Below are 14,738 nucleotides of genomic sequence, written 5' to 3'. Positions count from 1 at the left end.
ATGCAGTGGACTTTATTGTTGTTTTGTTGATGGTTAAATAAATGAATGGAAGAATATACAGTGATCATGAATTGGTAGAATCAACATCATTAAAATATCCATACTACCCAAAGCAATCTAAAGATTCAATGCAATCCCCATTAAAATACCAATGGCATACTTCAAAGACTTAGAACAAACTCTCCAAAAATTCATCTGGAATAAAAAAAAAAAAAGGCCCCAAATAGCTGCAGCAATCTTGGGAAAGAAGAACAAAATTGAAGGTATCACAACACCAGATATCAAGCTATAGTACAAAGCCACTGTTCTCAAAACTGGCTGTTACTGTCACCAAAAAAGACATATAGACCAATGGAGCAGCACAGAGAACACAGAGTTCAACCCAAGTCATTATGCTTAATTAATATTTGACAAAGGAGGCAAGCGCATACAATGGAGTAAAGACAGTTTCTTCAATAAATGGTATTGGGAAAATTGGACAGATACATGAAAATAAATGAAACTAGACCACCAACTTACACCATACACAAAAATAAACTCAAAATGGATAAAGGACTTAATCATAAGACTGAAAACACTAAAATCCTAGCTAGAAGAATCCATAGGCAGCAAAATAGCAGACATTTGTCCTAGCAATGTCTTTACCAATACAGCTCCTAGGGCAATGGAAACCAAGGAGAAAATCAACAAATGGGACTACATCAAAATAAAAAGCTTCTGCACAGCAAATGTGGTTCAGTTTTAAGGGGAAAACTAACAAGGATGATGAGTAACCTGAAACCAGATGTATGAAAGGGCCCATTTTTATGCTAAGGACAGAAGAAACAAAAGATCAGTTTGCAGCCTTAGCCAATTTGGCTTAGTGGATAGAGTGTTGGCCTGGGTTCCATTCCAGTCAAGGGCACATACCTTGGTTGCAGGTTCCTCGGTGCTGGTTGGGGACCATGCAGAAGCAACCAATCAATGTGTCTCTCTCACATGGATGTTTCTCTCCAGCTCTCCCTCTCCCTTCCACTCTCTAAAAATCAATGGAAGAATATCCTTAGGTGAGGATGTAAAAAAAAAAAAAAAAAAAAGACCAGTTTTCAGATCTTGAAGATGGAATATAGATAGTGTGAAGGTCCTGTGAATGGAGCCATCCTATACTAATAAAAGAGAAAAATGGTAATTGGCGTACGACCGATACCTTTTTCATTGGCTAATCAGTGAGATATGCAAATTAACTGTCATCCAAGATGGCGGCTGGCAGCCAGGCAGCTGAGAATAGGAGGCTTGGTTGCCGCAGCGATGGAGAAAGTCAAGGATCCCCGCAGCTGCGGGGCTCTGAGCTCCTGAAGCAACAACTCCAAAAGATACAATGTTTCAATTATAGAAGCTAAAAGATGGCGGTTAATTTGCATACTCAGGCTCCAAGCAGAGCGAAGCCAAACAGCCCTGACGCAGCAGGGCAGAGAGGCCTCAGGGCCCGGGATCAGCGGAGCCGAGAGGCCTCCCGGCCCCACGATCAGCGGAGCCGAGAGGCCTCCCGGCCCCGAGATCAGCGGAGGCCAGAGTCGGCCCAGCCCCGCAATCAGGGAGGCGAGAGTCGGCCCAGCCCCGCGATCAGCAGAGCCTAGAGGCCCCCCAGCCCCGGTTATCATCCGAGCCGAGAGGCCTCCCAGCCCCGCGATCAGCAGAGTCGGAGGCCCCGCGATCAGTGGATCCGAGAGGCCTCCCGGCCCCAGTGATCAGCGGATCCGAGAGGCCTCCCAGCCCAGGTGATCAGCAGAGTCGAGAGGCCTTCCGGCCCGGTGATCAGCGGAGCCGAGAGGCCTCCCAGCCCAGGTGATCAGCGGAGTCCACGTGATCAGCGGAGCCGAGAGGCCTCCCAGCCCCGGTGATCAGCGGATCCGAGAGGCCTCCCAGCCCCGGTGATCAGCGGAGTCCAGAGGCCTCCGGGCCCCGGTGATCAGCCGAGAGGCCTCCAGGCCCCAGTTATCAGCGGAGCCGAGAGGCCTACAGGCCATGGTTATCAGCAGCCGAGAGGCCTCCAGGCCAGGGATCAGGGGAGCCGAGAGGCGTCCTGGCCCTGGGATCAGCAGAGCAGCACCGGGATCAGTGTGACAGGGTGCGGAGCCCCAACCCTCTGATCAGCCCTCTCTGTGTGTGACAGGGTACAGAGCCCCAACCCCCCTGATGGGCCCTGCTCTGTGCATGACAGGAGTGGCGCTGCAACCTCCCTATGGACCCTGCCTTGAGTGTGACAGGGGGCGGTGCCCCAACCCCCCAATTGGCCCTGCTCTGAGCCCGACCAGGGGCTGCACCTAGGGATTGGGCCTGCCCTCTGCCACCCGGGAGCAGGCCTAAGCCAGCAGGTCATTATCTCCTGATGGGTCCCAGACTGTGAGAGGGCACAGGCCAGGCTGAGGAACCTCCTCTCCCAACCCCAAGTGCACAAATTTTTGTGCACCGGGCCTCTAGTGACTTTAATAAAGGGAGACCACCAACTCACTGTAAATCAACAAGCAGAGAAGAGAGAAAACAAATATCCTGTTCTCACTTACTGCCACACCCTAATCTTACCTGACAAGACACTGGATATTTTACTGGACGTTTTGCAATTACATTTATATGTTTTGAAAACATTGATATTTTGGTAATTCTATGAATTGGAGTAAATTAATAAATAGCATGTTCTATTTGTCTGTTATGCTTTTTAATATGTTGGTACAATTTGTTATGCTTTCTTCACTTTGTTGACATAGGTGTTTTGTTATTTTAACCAATGTTAATATACCACATATTAAAGACAATAATACAATGCAATAAATTAACACTGTTAATATCAAATATTAACTATACTCTTAATATTCTGTTGAAAATATTTGTATGTATATATTTAAAGATATACAAGTAGATAAGAAGGAAAAAGAAAAGCAAAAGGATCCTGTCATGTTTACTTGTTTTTATGGGAATATACTATTTTTCTGTTTTTCATTTAAAAATGTTTCCAAAGGTTTTTTTGTTTGTTTGTTTGTTTTGTTTGTCCTAATTTTGATTTTCAATAGAAATGCTCTTTTAGAATTTAGGATAAATATATGTTTTTCAACTTAAAGAGAAAGCCACCTGTTGGGAATTCAGCATTAACAGGGAAGCTCAAGAATGCTAAATAACAAAAGGAGAGAGTTTGTGGAAAGTCATGTTTCTTTCCCATTATAATTGTGTTGTAAAGGAAATAAATCCTCAGACTACGCACCTTGTATTAAAATTATGGTAATTTATTAAGGAATAACATAAACAGGCACACACAAGTGAAATATCTCCTGTGTAGATACAATAAATATCTAATTTAATAAAAGAGAAATATGCAAATTGACTGCACCTCTGCTATGCCCCAAGACATGCCCACCAGCCAATCAGAGTGACTATATGCAAATTAACCCAACCAAGACTGCGGCCAGCAGCCACGGAGTTGGAGCAAGCAGGAGGCTTGGTTGCCCAGGTGATGGAGGAAGCCTAGCTTCCCACCTACCCTGGCCGGCTGTGGCCTCTGCTGAAGGCAACAAAGTTTCAATTATAGAAGATAAATAAATCCCAGATACCTGTTTCCAGCCAGCCTCCACTGGGAGCTTGGGTGGCTTGGGGCTGTGGCCAGCCTGCAAAGAGCCATCAGCCACTCACCCAGGCTTGCCACACCCTCATGGGGTGAGGGTCCCTGCTGCGGGGGCTTGGCCAGCCTGCATACAGCCATCAGCTCCTCACCCAGACTGGCCAGGCACCCCAGCAGGGACCCCCACCCTGAAGGGGCTGTGGCCAGCCTGCTAACAGCCATCAGCCCCTCACCCAGGCTGGCCAGGCACTCCTATATAATAAAAGGGTAATATGGAAATTGACCCTAACAGCAGAACAACTGGGAATGACTAGTCACTATGACACACACTGACCACCAGGGGGTAGATGCTCAATGCAGGAGCTTCCCCCTGGTGGTCAGTGCACTCCCACAGGGGGAGCACTGCTCAGCCACAAGCCAGGCTGACGGCTGCCAGTACAGCGGTGGTAGTGGGAGCTTCTCCTGCCTCCTCAGCAGTGCTAAGGATGTCTGACTCCAGCTTAGGCCTGCTCTGCACTGGCAAGTGGACATCCCCCAAGGGCTCTCAGGCTTCCAGAGAGATGTCTAACTGCCAGCTTAGGCCCAATCTGCCAGAGAGCGGACCTAAGCCAGCAGGCGGTCATCCCCTGAGGGGTCCCAGGGTACAAGAGGACACAGGCCGGGCTGAGGGAACCGCCCGAGTGCACAAATTTTTGTGCATGGGTCCTCTAGTCTAATCTAATAAAAGAGAAACATGCAAATTGACTGCACCACTGCTATGCCCCAAGCCACACCCACCAGCCAATCAGAGCAACTATATGCAAATTAACCCAATCAAGATGGCAGCCAGCAGCCATGGAGCTGGAGCAAGCAGGAGGCTTGGTTGCCCCTGTGATGGAGGAAGCCAAGCTTCCCACCTGCCCTGGCAAGCTGTGGCCTCCTCTCAAGGCAACAAAGTTTCAATTATTATAGAAGATAAATAAATCCCAGATACTTGCTTCCAGCCACCCTCCACTGGGAGCTTGGGTGACTGGGGGTTGTGGCCAGCCTGAAAACGGCCCTCAGCCCCTCACCCAGTCTGGCCAGGCATCCCAGCAGGGACCTCCACCCTGATGGGCTTTGTTCAGCCTGCAAACAGCCATCAGCCCCTCACCCCAGCTGGCCACACCCTCATGGGGTGAGGGTCCCTGCTGGGGGGCTTGGCCAGCCTGCAAACAGCCATCAACCCCTCACCCGGGCTGTCCAGGCACTCCAACGGGGACCCCCACCCTGACCCAGGATACCCTTCAGGGCAAACCATCTGGCCCCTACCCATGCACCAGGCCTCTATCCTATATAATAAAAGGGTAATATGCAGATTTACCCTAACAGCAGAATATCTGGGAATGCCTGGTCACTATGAAACACACTGACCACCAGGGGGCAGATGCTCAATGCAGGAGCTACCCCCTGGTGCTCAGTGCGCTCCCACAGGGGGAGCTCTGCTCAGCCACAATCCAGGCTGACGGGTGCCAGTACAGCAGTGGTGCTGGGAGCCTCTCCTGCCTCCTCAGCAGCGCTGAGGATGTCTGACTGCAGCTTAGGCCTGTTCCCCACTGGCAAGTGGACATCCCCTGAGGGCTCCTGGGCTGCCAGAGGGATGTCTGACTGCCAGCTTAGGCCCAATCCTCCAGGGAGCGGATCTAAGACAGCAGGTGGTCTTCCCCTGAGGGGTCCCAGACTGTGAGAGGGCACAGGCTGGGCTGAGGGACCCCCCTGAGTGCACAACTTTTTGTGCACCAGGCCTCTAGCTTGATAATAATGATAATGGTGATGATCAATGATATAACTAAAATGCATCCTATAACATTCAGCTGACTACTGACTGTGACCCTTAAACAACAGAATATTTGAATGCTATTATGCTAGCAGTCTGATAAAGAGAAAGGAATTAAAACAATGAATGATAAAATATTAACTTTAATATTTTAAGCTCTTTACTCTCCATGAATACATTTTACCTAAGAAAAATGAGGTTTGATGAATAGCAAAACCTTTTATGTTGCTCTTTTTGCAGACTGGATAATATTCTCACTTCATTTATTTTTAAAATTTCATTTTATTTTTTCTATCACCATTTATCCCCTTTCTGCCCTCTCCCACCTCACACCCCACCCCACAATCACCATGTCCATGAGTTCTCTCTCTGTTGCCCATGCCCATGAGTTCTTTTCTTCCCCTTTCTTGCTCATAAACTCCCACCCCCACCAGGCCTGTCTGCCTGCTCTCTATCTAGGAGTCTATCTCTATTTTGCTTGCAAGTTCAGTTTGTTCATTAAATTCCAGATATGAGTGAAATCATATGGTAATTATCTTTCTCTGGCTGGGTTACTTCACTCAGCATAATGTCATCCATGCTATCGCAAAAAATAAAATTTTCTTCCTTTTTACGGCAGAGTACTTTTCCATTGTATAATTGCACCACAGCATTTTTTATCCACTCATCTACTGATGGACACTGGAAACCATAAAAATTCTAGAAAACATAGACAGTAAAATCTTGGACTTTTTTTGTAGCAATATTGTTTCTGATATATCTTCTCAGGCAAGGGAAACAAAAGAAAAAATAAACAAATGGAACTACATCAAATTAAAGAGGTTTTGCACAGCAAAGGAAACCATGAACAAAATTAAAAGACAACCCACTGAATGGGAGAACATATTCACCAATGATACATCTGAAAATGGGTTAATATCCATAATTTATAAAGAGCTTATAAAACTCAACACCAAAAAACAAACAATCCAATTGAAAAATGGACAGAAGTCCTGGGTGGCCAATATGCGCCCCTATGTTCATTGCAGAATTGTTTACTGTAGTCAGGATCTGGAAGCAGCCCAAGTGCCCATCATTAGATGAGTAGATAAAAAAACCTGTGGTGCATTCACACAATGGAATATTCCCACTTTATTGGTGCTTCACTCAGAGCCCCTTTACTGGAGATATTCTTTTTAAGGCATAGAAAATATGTGTTCCTTGGTAAAGGCCATAAGAAATGGAGTAAGATACAAATACTTTTTTAAAAAATATATTTTATTAATTTTTTACAGAGAGGAAGGGAGAGAGATAGAGAGTTAGAAACATCGATGAGAGAGAAACATCGGTCAGCTGCCTCCTGCACATCTCCTACTGGGGATGTGCCCGCAACCAAGGTACATGCCCTTGACCGGAATCGAACCTGGGACCTTTCAGTCTGCAGGCCGACGCTCTATCCACTGAGCAAAACCGGTTACGGCAAGATACAAATACTTTAATTTGAAGTTTTATGTGTAGTGTTTCTAACAGTTATCAAGAAAATAGAGAGTATGAGTAATCAAAAAAATTTTTTGCATATCCTACAAATTTCTTTGTGAATAGAGATTTTATTAATATATCTAAATATATTTGAATGCTTATCTGTTGCCTTTTGTTCCTTCAATAATTTTTGTCCCAAAAATTACTACCTATCAAATAGCTTTGTTTAAAAAAAAATCATTTAGGTAATGCCTTGCAGATTAGAAAAAATATATAGTATTTCTTGATATTGAGCTTATCCGACTTCTACCTTAATCTCTTCCCACTTAATCTATTCATTAACATTGTTTAAATATAATTCTTTCTTAGAATATTATCTTACAGATATATTAGAATTGTTAAAGTATTTGTCTGTATATTTGTGTGCAACCCTGAGTTCAAATGTAAGGATAAACACATCAAGTAGAAATTATTCTATAGAACATTAGAGTGAAATCACTAAGTCAAAGATTGTACTCTGTGCAATTCTGTTCCAAGAAATTTGCCATCAATTTAGTCCTACAAACTATATGAGAATATGCATATACCATAAGCCACTAAACATTATCAATGTTTTACATGATAATATTTTACAGAGTAATATTATCAATTATACTCTGCTATTAACATCGCAATAATATTTTGCTATTATTACTAGTTAATATTTGCCAGTATCTTTCTGTTTATCTCTTGTTTTTAACTTTTCTTCAATAATTTTGTAAGAATAGTTATTTAAAATAACAAGTAGTCTAGTTCTGCTTGTGAAATCCAGCTTTAGTAATAAATGAACCAAGTCATTTAACATTCAGGTGCAATTTATTATATTCCAAAACTATAATTCTGTTTCCTGTTTGATTCTGTTTTGTATACTAATTTTATTTTTTTAAATTTTCTTAATTTGCAATATATTAAGTACTTTGTCTTTTGTTCTATTTTCAACTCTACTTGTTAACCCATTCTAGTAGCTATTTTCCCATTTCTGAAATATTAATTATATCTGCGCCCTTATCATTATTATTGATACCTGAATGCCAAGCCAAAGTTCTTCCTGGGATCATGTCTCATGAAGTTCAATAAAATCAGGGGAAAAAACAATTAATGGAACCAAAGTTTATTGGGAGAAGCCAGTCCTGGAAAAGGTGTAGCCTGGGTTCCAAGAGCAGGCCAGTGTTCAGAGCTTTCTTTCCATGTTGCAGTTGGGAGTAGTTTAGTATCTGAGCAAAAGTCTAATAGTCTGTGTGTGGAGGCCCACATGGCCATAACCCATGTGGACACAGGGATGTGCTCCCCACCACAGAGCCCATTGTGTGCCAGAAAGAAGAGAGAGAGGGAGAGAAAGTGCACACACTTTAATTTAGGAGGTGGGTAGTCCTGCTAGTTCCTAATTGATCTTTTCAAAGAATTCTGCCTTAGCAATATCCTTTGGATTGTTTTTTATGTCTCACTGCCCTGTGGTTGGTTTTCTGCATACTGCCTGCCTTAGCAACATCCATACATATTAAAGTTCATGTCGCTCTCATGAGTGCCCTTCCTTCCCTGCCCAGTTTGGGTGCCTTAGTAACTCTGCCCAGCTGGGTTCCTGATTCTACTTCCTCTCCTGTGGCTGCACCCCTGTCTACCTAGCTTTCTTCTGTCTCCTCATTATTATTATTAAAAAAATAAGATACCTAATTAATTCTCCTGACCCCATCACCACTAATGTCCTCTCTATATTTTTTTATGTCAATTAAGCAAAACCTTTAAAAGTGTTTTAACCCTCTAAACTTTCTATGAGTACTCTCATTAGATTTTATCTCAAAAAAACTAGATTCATGAGGCTTAATATTGTTGTTTTTTTTTTTTTTTTTTCTAGCTGGAAGGTGATAAGCTTTTCCTACAATGAGTTGACTCTATTCTAAGAATGCTGATAACCAATCCTTTTCTTTTTATATGAAACTATATGGCTTTTAAAAGCCCGTTGGTTTGTACTATCCTCTACCATTAATCTCTTCCTATATTGAAATTTCATAGTTTGCTCTTTTGATTTCAGTGCTGAGTATTTTCCTTAGATGCCATATGTGCCTGAATTACTCTCTCAACTTCTATATATAAACCACTATCGTTCCTTAGTGCTAGTAAGAATGTTAGAAAGTTTGGGCATATTTAGGATGCTAGTGTCATTGTACATTTTTAACTGTAGTAGCTCTGACTAGGCTGCTTTCCCTGTAGTGTGTTTTGAATGAAAAGTCAGATGCCAAGCATTCCCTTAATAGGATGTGTTTTTTAGGTCAGAAATCACTAAGCTTTTCTGGTGTAATTTATTTTTTAAATTGTCTTTTTTTAATCTGTCTAAACCTTAGTGAAACATTTCAATCTACAAACATCTATAGATGTTGCTATAATTTTTATTACTCTATGTTTTGTACCTCCTGTTTATTTTCTTTTTGAAAGTTGTGTTATCATTAAGTAAGCTCCCCAAATCCCTTTATCCTTCCCTTTCCTTTTTTTAAAAAAATATATTTAATATATTTTTATTGATTTCAGAGAGGAAGGGAGAGGGAAAGAGAAAAAGAAACATCAATGGGGAGAGAGAATCATTGATAGGTTGCCTCCTGCACACCCTACACTGGGAATCAAGCCTGCAACCCGGGCATGTGACTTGACCAGGAATCGAACTATAACCCCCTGTTTCATAGATTGACACTCGACTACCGAGTCATGCCAACTGGGCTCCTTTTCTTTCTTGAAATTTTCTTTCCTTTGTTTATATTCATTGTGTCTTTTTTAGATGTTGCTTTACTTATTTGTGCATGACAATTATTTTTTCTTTTGATATTCCAGGCTAATAATTTAGTACTCAATAGTCATTACCATCTCATGGTTCATTAGTTGGAATCAATAATTCAAAATTCACTTTTCTAGGAAATATTCTTTATAATTGACTCAATGTTATTATAAGTTGGTCTCTGATCTTCCTATTACAAGTCCCTTACTTTACTAGGAGTTGACAGTTTTAAGTTTTGCCAGGTCTTTCTTAGTCTCATTGTGGATTTCCTTATTTTTTTCATTTGTTCATTCAAAGCTCTGTTTACTTCAGTGACCAGGTCATGCCTTCAGAATCCTTTCATTTAAACAGACCCACAAGTGACCATGGAGTCTGTGTTGGAGCCCAGACATCTCATAGAAGTAAGTTCTAGGAACTGAGGAGCTCTTGTCTTTGTTCCTGGTCTTTCTGCTGTTAATTCTCTATAGTTGCCCAGTTCAGCAAAGATTAGTGTTACATTTCCAGTGTCATGGTAGAGCTTTAGAATTTAAGAAAAACTTTGGAAAATTCTAGTCATGAGTAAAGGAAGTTTAGTGGACATAGGAAAGGAAGGCATTTACTTAAATAAAAGTTTATATCTGTAATATAACACAATAGTTATCTATCTACCCATACATCCTGATAGAGGTTTACCTGAATATCAACATGCAGACAAAAGGCATAAGTTTTTATAGTCCTGACTAAACTAAAGTAATATACATTACTTCCAACCACCTTACAGCCAAAATTTGGGTATACAACTGAACAAAACTGCAATAAATACTGGAAAATATAGTCTAGCTATGATGAGCCTAGGAGGAATGGGAAATTAGTTTCATGAACAGAATGTTTAATTCTGTTCCACATATTTTATTCAATTAATTGTAGATATTTCTCTTGACAATAAAAGCAAAATCTCTTTCAGCCAACCTGCAAAAAATGCCCTTTTTTAAAATTTTATTTTGTTTTTAAAATCTTTCTTGTTGAAAGTATTACATATATCCCTTCCCCCCATTAGCCTCTCCCATCTTGCCTCTATGCCCCCTCCCCAGACCTTCCCCACTCTATTGTCTGTATCCATGGGTTTTGCATATATGCATAAAAGTTCATTGGTTGATCTATTCCTACCCACCCATCCTCCCCTTCCCTTTGAGGTTTGACAGTGTGTCCCAGGCTTCTATGTCTCTGGATCTATTTTTATTAATAAGTTTATGTTGTTCATTAGATTCCACATATGAGTGAAATCACATGATACTTACCTTTCTCTGACTGGCTTGTTTCACTTAGCATAATGCTCTCCAGATCCATCCATGCTGTTGCAAATGGTAAAAGTTCTTTCCTTTTTACAGCAGCATAGTATTCCATTGTGTATATGTACCGTGTTTTTTAAGCCATTCATTTGCTGATGGGCACTTAGGCTGTTTCCAAATTTAGCTATTATAAATTGCACAGCTATGAACATAAGGGTGCATTTATTCTTTCTGATTGGTGTTTCTGATTTCTTGGGATATAGTCCGAGAAGTGGGATCATTTGGTCTAATGGGAGTTCCATTTTTAATTTTTTGGGGGAAATTTCATACTGTTTTCCACAGTGGCTGCACTAGGCTGCATTCCCACCAGCAGTGCATGAGGGTTCCTTTTTCTCCACATCCTTGCAACAGTTGTCCTTTGTTGTTTTGTTGATGATAGCCATTCTGACAGGCATCTCTCAGGTAATTAGTGTCTTTGAGAGCATCTATAATAATAAAAGGGTAATATGTTAATTAGACCGGACATCTTCCAGATGTCATACCGGACATCCTTCCTGACCGGCAGCCTGGGGGAAGCCAGTTGGGGTCCCAGGTGCCTGCGAGTGGCCCAGGAGAAGCCAACTGGGGTCTTGGATGCCTGCCAGCAGCAGGAGGAGGGAAGTCCAGGTCCAGGTGCTGGAGGGAAGCCGGTGCTGTCAGCCGGGGGAAGGAAAGCCTACTCTTTCACAAATTTTCGTGCATCAGGCCTCTAGTTTTTTCATATGTCTCTTGGTCTTCTGTATGTCCAGTTTTGAGAAGTGTCTATTTCAGTCCTTTGTCCATCGTTTAATTGGATTGTTTATCTTCCTTTATTAAGTTGTATGTGTTCCCTATAAATTTTGGAGATTAACTCCTTATCGGATGTATCATTGGCAAATATGTTCTTCCATGCAGTGGGCTCTATTGTTATTTTGTTGATGGTTTATTTTGCTGTGCAGAAGTATTTTTGGGGTTTTTTTTGTTTGTTTTGTTTTGTTTTTTATTTAGTCCCATTTGTTTATTTTCTCCTTAGTTTCCATTATCCTAGGAGATGTATTGGTAAACATATTGCTAGGAGAGATTGACTTTCTTTTTTTTTTTTTTAAATATATACTTTATTGATTTTTTACAGAGAGGAAGGGAGAGAGATAGAGAACTAGAAACATCAATGAGAGAGAAACATCGATCAGCTGCCTCCTGCACATCTCCCACTGGGGATGTGCCCACAACCCAGGTACATGCCCCCGACCGGAATCGAACCTGGGACCCTTCAGTCCGCAGGCCGACGCTCTATCCACTGAGCCAAACCGGTTTCAGCGAGATTGACTTTCTTGATTAATAATGTTTTTCATTAAACCTACAAAACATCTAACATCATCCTTAATGTATCTAACAGGAGATTTTCTTGATATTTGCTCACAATTGCCTCAATTAGTTAAATTGAATGAGTACTATATGTTAGCTGAGTCTCTTTCTAAATGTCTTGTGTCAGTTGTACTTTTATTTTGCACTGATATAAGTTAATACTATATAATTCAATGCGTCCACATAAATGTATTGATTTTTACTTCATGTTTTAAAATTTTATTACATTTTCTTATTGAATTGCTCTTTTATTATGTATAAAACTTTTTAATATTTATGCCTTATATTTCTAATATTAATATTGCAATACCAGCCTTTTTTGTTTGATATTTGTTTGTTATACATTTTACATTTATTTTTTATTTTTACTTTTCTTTTGTATGTATATGTATGGGTGTGTTTGCTTGTGATTTAAGTACTTTTCTTAAAGAACCAATGTATTTTTTTCTTGTTTTTCTAAGTAACTGAAATGAACAATGACAAATATGAACAGCTTTGAAAGCATCAATTGTTGAAAGTGCATGGTTTAATTCTTATTAAGCATCAACACTGATGCCTGCCTTTTACAGCTTTTTCTAACAACATTGAACAGTTTTCACATTTAGTAAGCCATTCTCAGTTGGTCTCAAATGTCATTGCTTATCTTTTTTGGTAAGTGAAAATAGGTGTCATATTTCTTCTCACTTAGTCATATACTTTATAAATTGTTGCCATGTCATAGGTTTTCATATTTAATATCTGGTCTTACAAGAGTTTCAACAAGGAATTAAGATGGGAATACATTTTGGCTATAGAGAATGGCATATAAAATATATAGTGACTGAGAGGAGAGAAGATAGATCTATTTAAGAGTATATCATGATCATGAAATTGAAATAGGCAGTTATTATTTTTTGTCTGTGTTTGGTGTAATCCTGCCACATATCAGTAACATGACCATGGAAAAGTTTTATCCGCATGGCATTTCAATTTTCCAATCATGCAATGGGAATAATGATAGTACTACTTTTGAAAGATATAGGTGTTTATGTATACACTTACATCCATACTTCAAGACCTAGGTTTTAGCCATAGCCAGTTTGGCTCAGTGGATAGAGTGCCAGCCCACAGACTGAAGAATTCTGGGTTCGAATCCACTCAAGGGCTTTTTACCTCAGTTGCAGGCTCCATCCCCAGCGGTGGTGGGGTGCACATGGGAGGCAACTAACAGATGTTTCTCTCTCTCTGTATTTCCCCTCTCTTATACTCTCTTTGAAAAATCAATGGAAAAATATGCTCAGGTGAAGATTAACAACAACAAAGACTTTTGTTTTAGAGTTTAATTGCTGATATGTTATATTTTGAATTCTCATTATTCATCAGAGATGAAAAAATTAATGAAAAATTAAAATACTGTTATTTATACTAGAGACCTGGCACATGAAATTTGTTCACTCAGTGGGGGGTCCCTCAGTCCATCCTGTGCCCTCTTGCAGTTCCTGAGTCCTTAGGGGATGTCCGACTGATGGCTTAGACCCGCTCCCCTTGGGCCTAAGCCATCAGTGGAACATCTTTAGTGCTGCTGTGGAGGTGGGAGAAGCTCCCACCACCGCCACTGTGCTCCCAAGCTGTGAGCCCAGCTTCTGGTTGAGTGGAGCTCCCGCTGTAGGTGCATACTGACCACCAGGGGGCAGCTCCTGCTTTAAGCATCTTCCCCCTGGTGGTCAGTGCATGTCATAGAGACTAGTCATTTCACCATTCAGTTAATTTGCATATTAGCCTTTTATTATATAGACTGACAGTATATTTTACTCCTAAGATTATACAAACATTGACATCAGACTTAAAATACAATAAGTTGACAGTGTAATTAAAATTTACATTAAATTCAAAATTGATATTGAGTAAGAGTCCCATTTAAATTTTTCCTCTTTAAACTATAAAATTTCTTCACAAAAAGTTATAAAATTTGCTCCAAAAAACATTTTCAGCATACAACTTTTCTTTTCACATTTTCATTTTATTTCTTGCTCACTTCGTACAAAAAGTGTATTCAAAATTACTTAATAGAATTAAGAAGATGCATGACAAAAACAAATGTCCATTTTATTTAAGGTGGTTGACTCCCTGTAGATTTTATTTTCCTTTTGAAAGAGTAAAATATAACAATGTGGTACTGAAGGGGTTATAATTTTTTAAAAAGCATATTAAAATCAAAAGTTTGCCAGGCCGGCATTGCACAGTGGTTGGGCATTGATCCATGAACCAGGAGGTCATAGTTCGATTCTTGGTCAGGGCAAATGCATGGCTTATGGGCTCAGTTCCCAGTGGGGGTCATGCAGGAGGAAGCTGATCAATTCTCTCTCATCATGGATGTTTCTATCTATCTCTCCCTCTCATTTCCACTTGACATCAATTAAAATGTATATTTTAAAAATGATTAAAATGCTATATAATAAAGAG

This window comes from Myotis daubentonii, chromosome 3 (genome assembly GCF_963259705.1).
Source record: "Myotis daubentonii chromosome 3, mMyoDau2.1, whole genome shotgun sequence".
In the NCBI taxonomy this organism is placed as follows: domain Eukaryota; kingdom Metazoa; phylum Chordata; class Mammalia; order Chiroptera; family Vespertilionidae; genus Myotis; species Myotis daubentonii.
Note: the sequence above shows the minus strand (reverse complement) of the source record.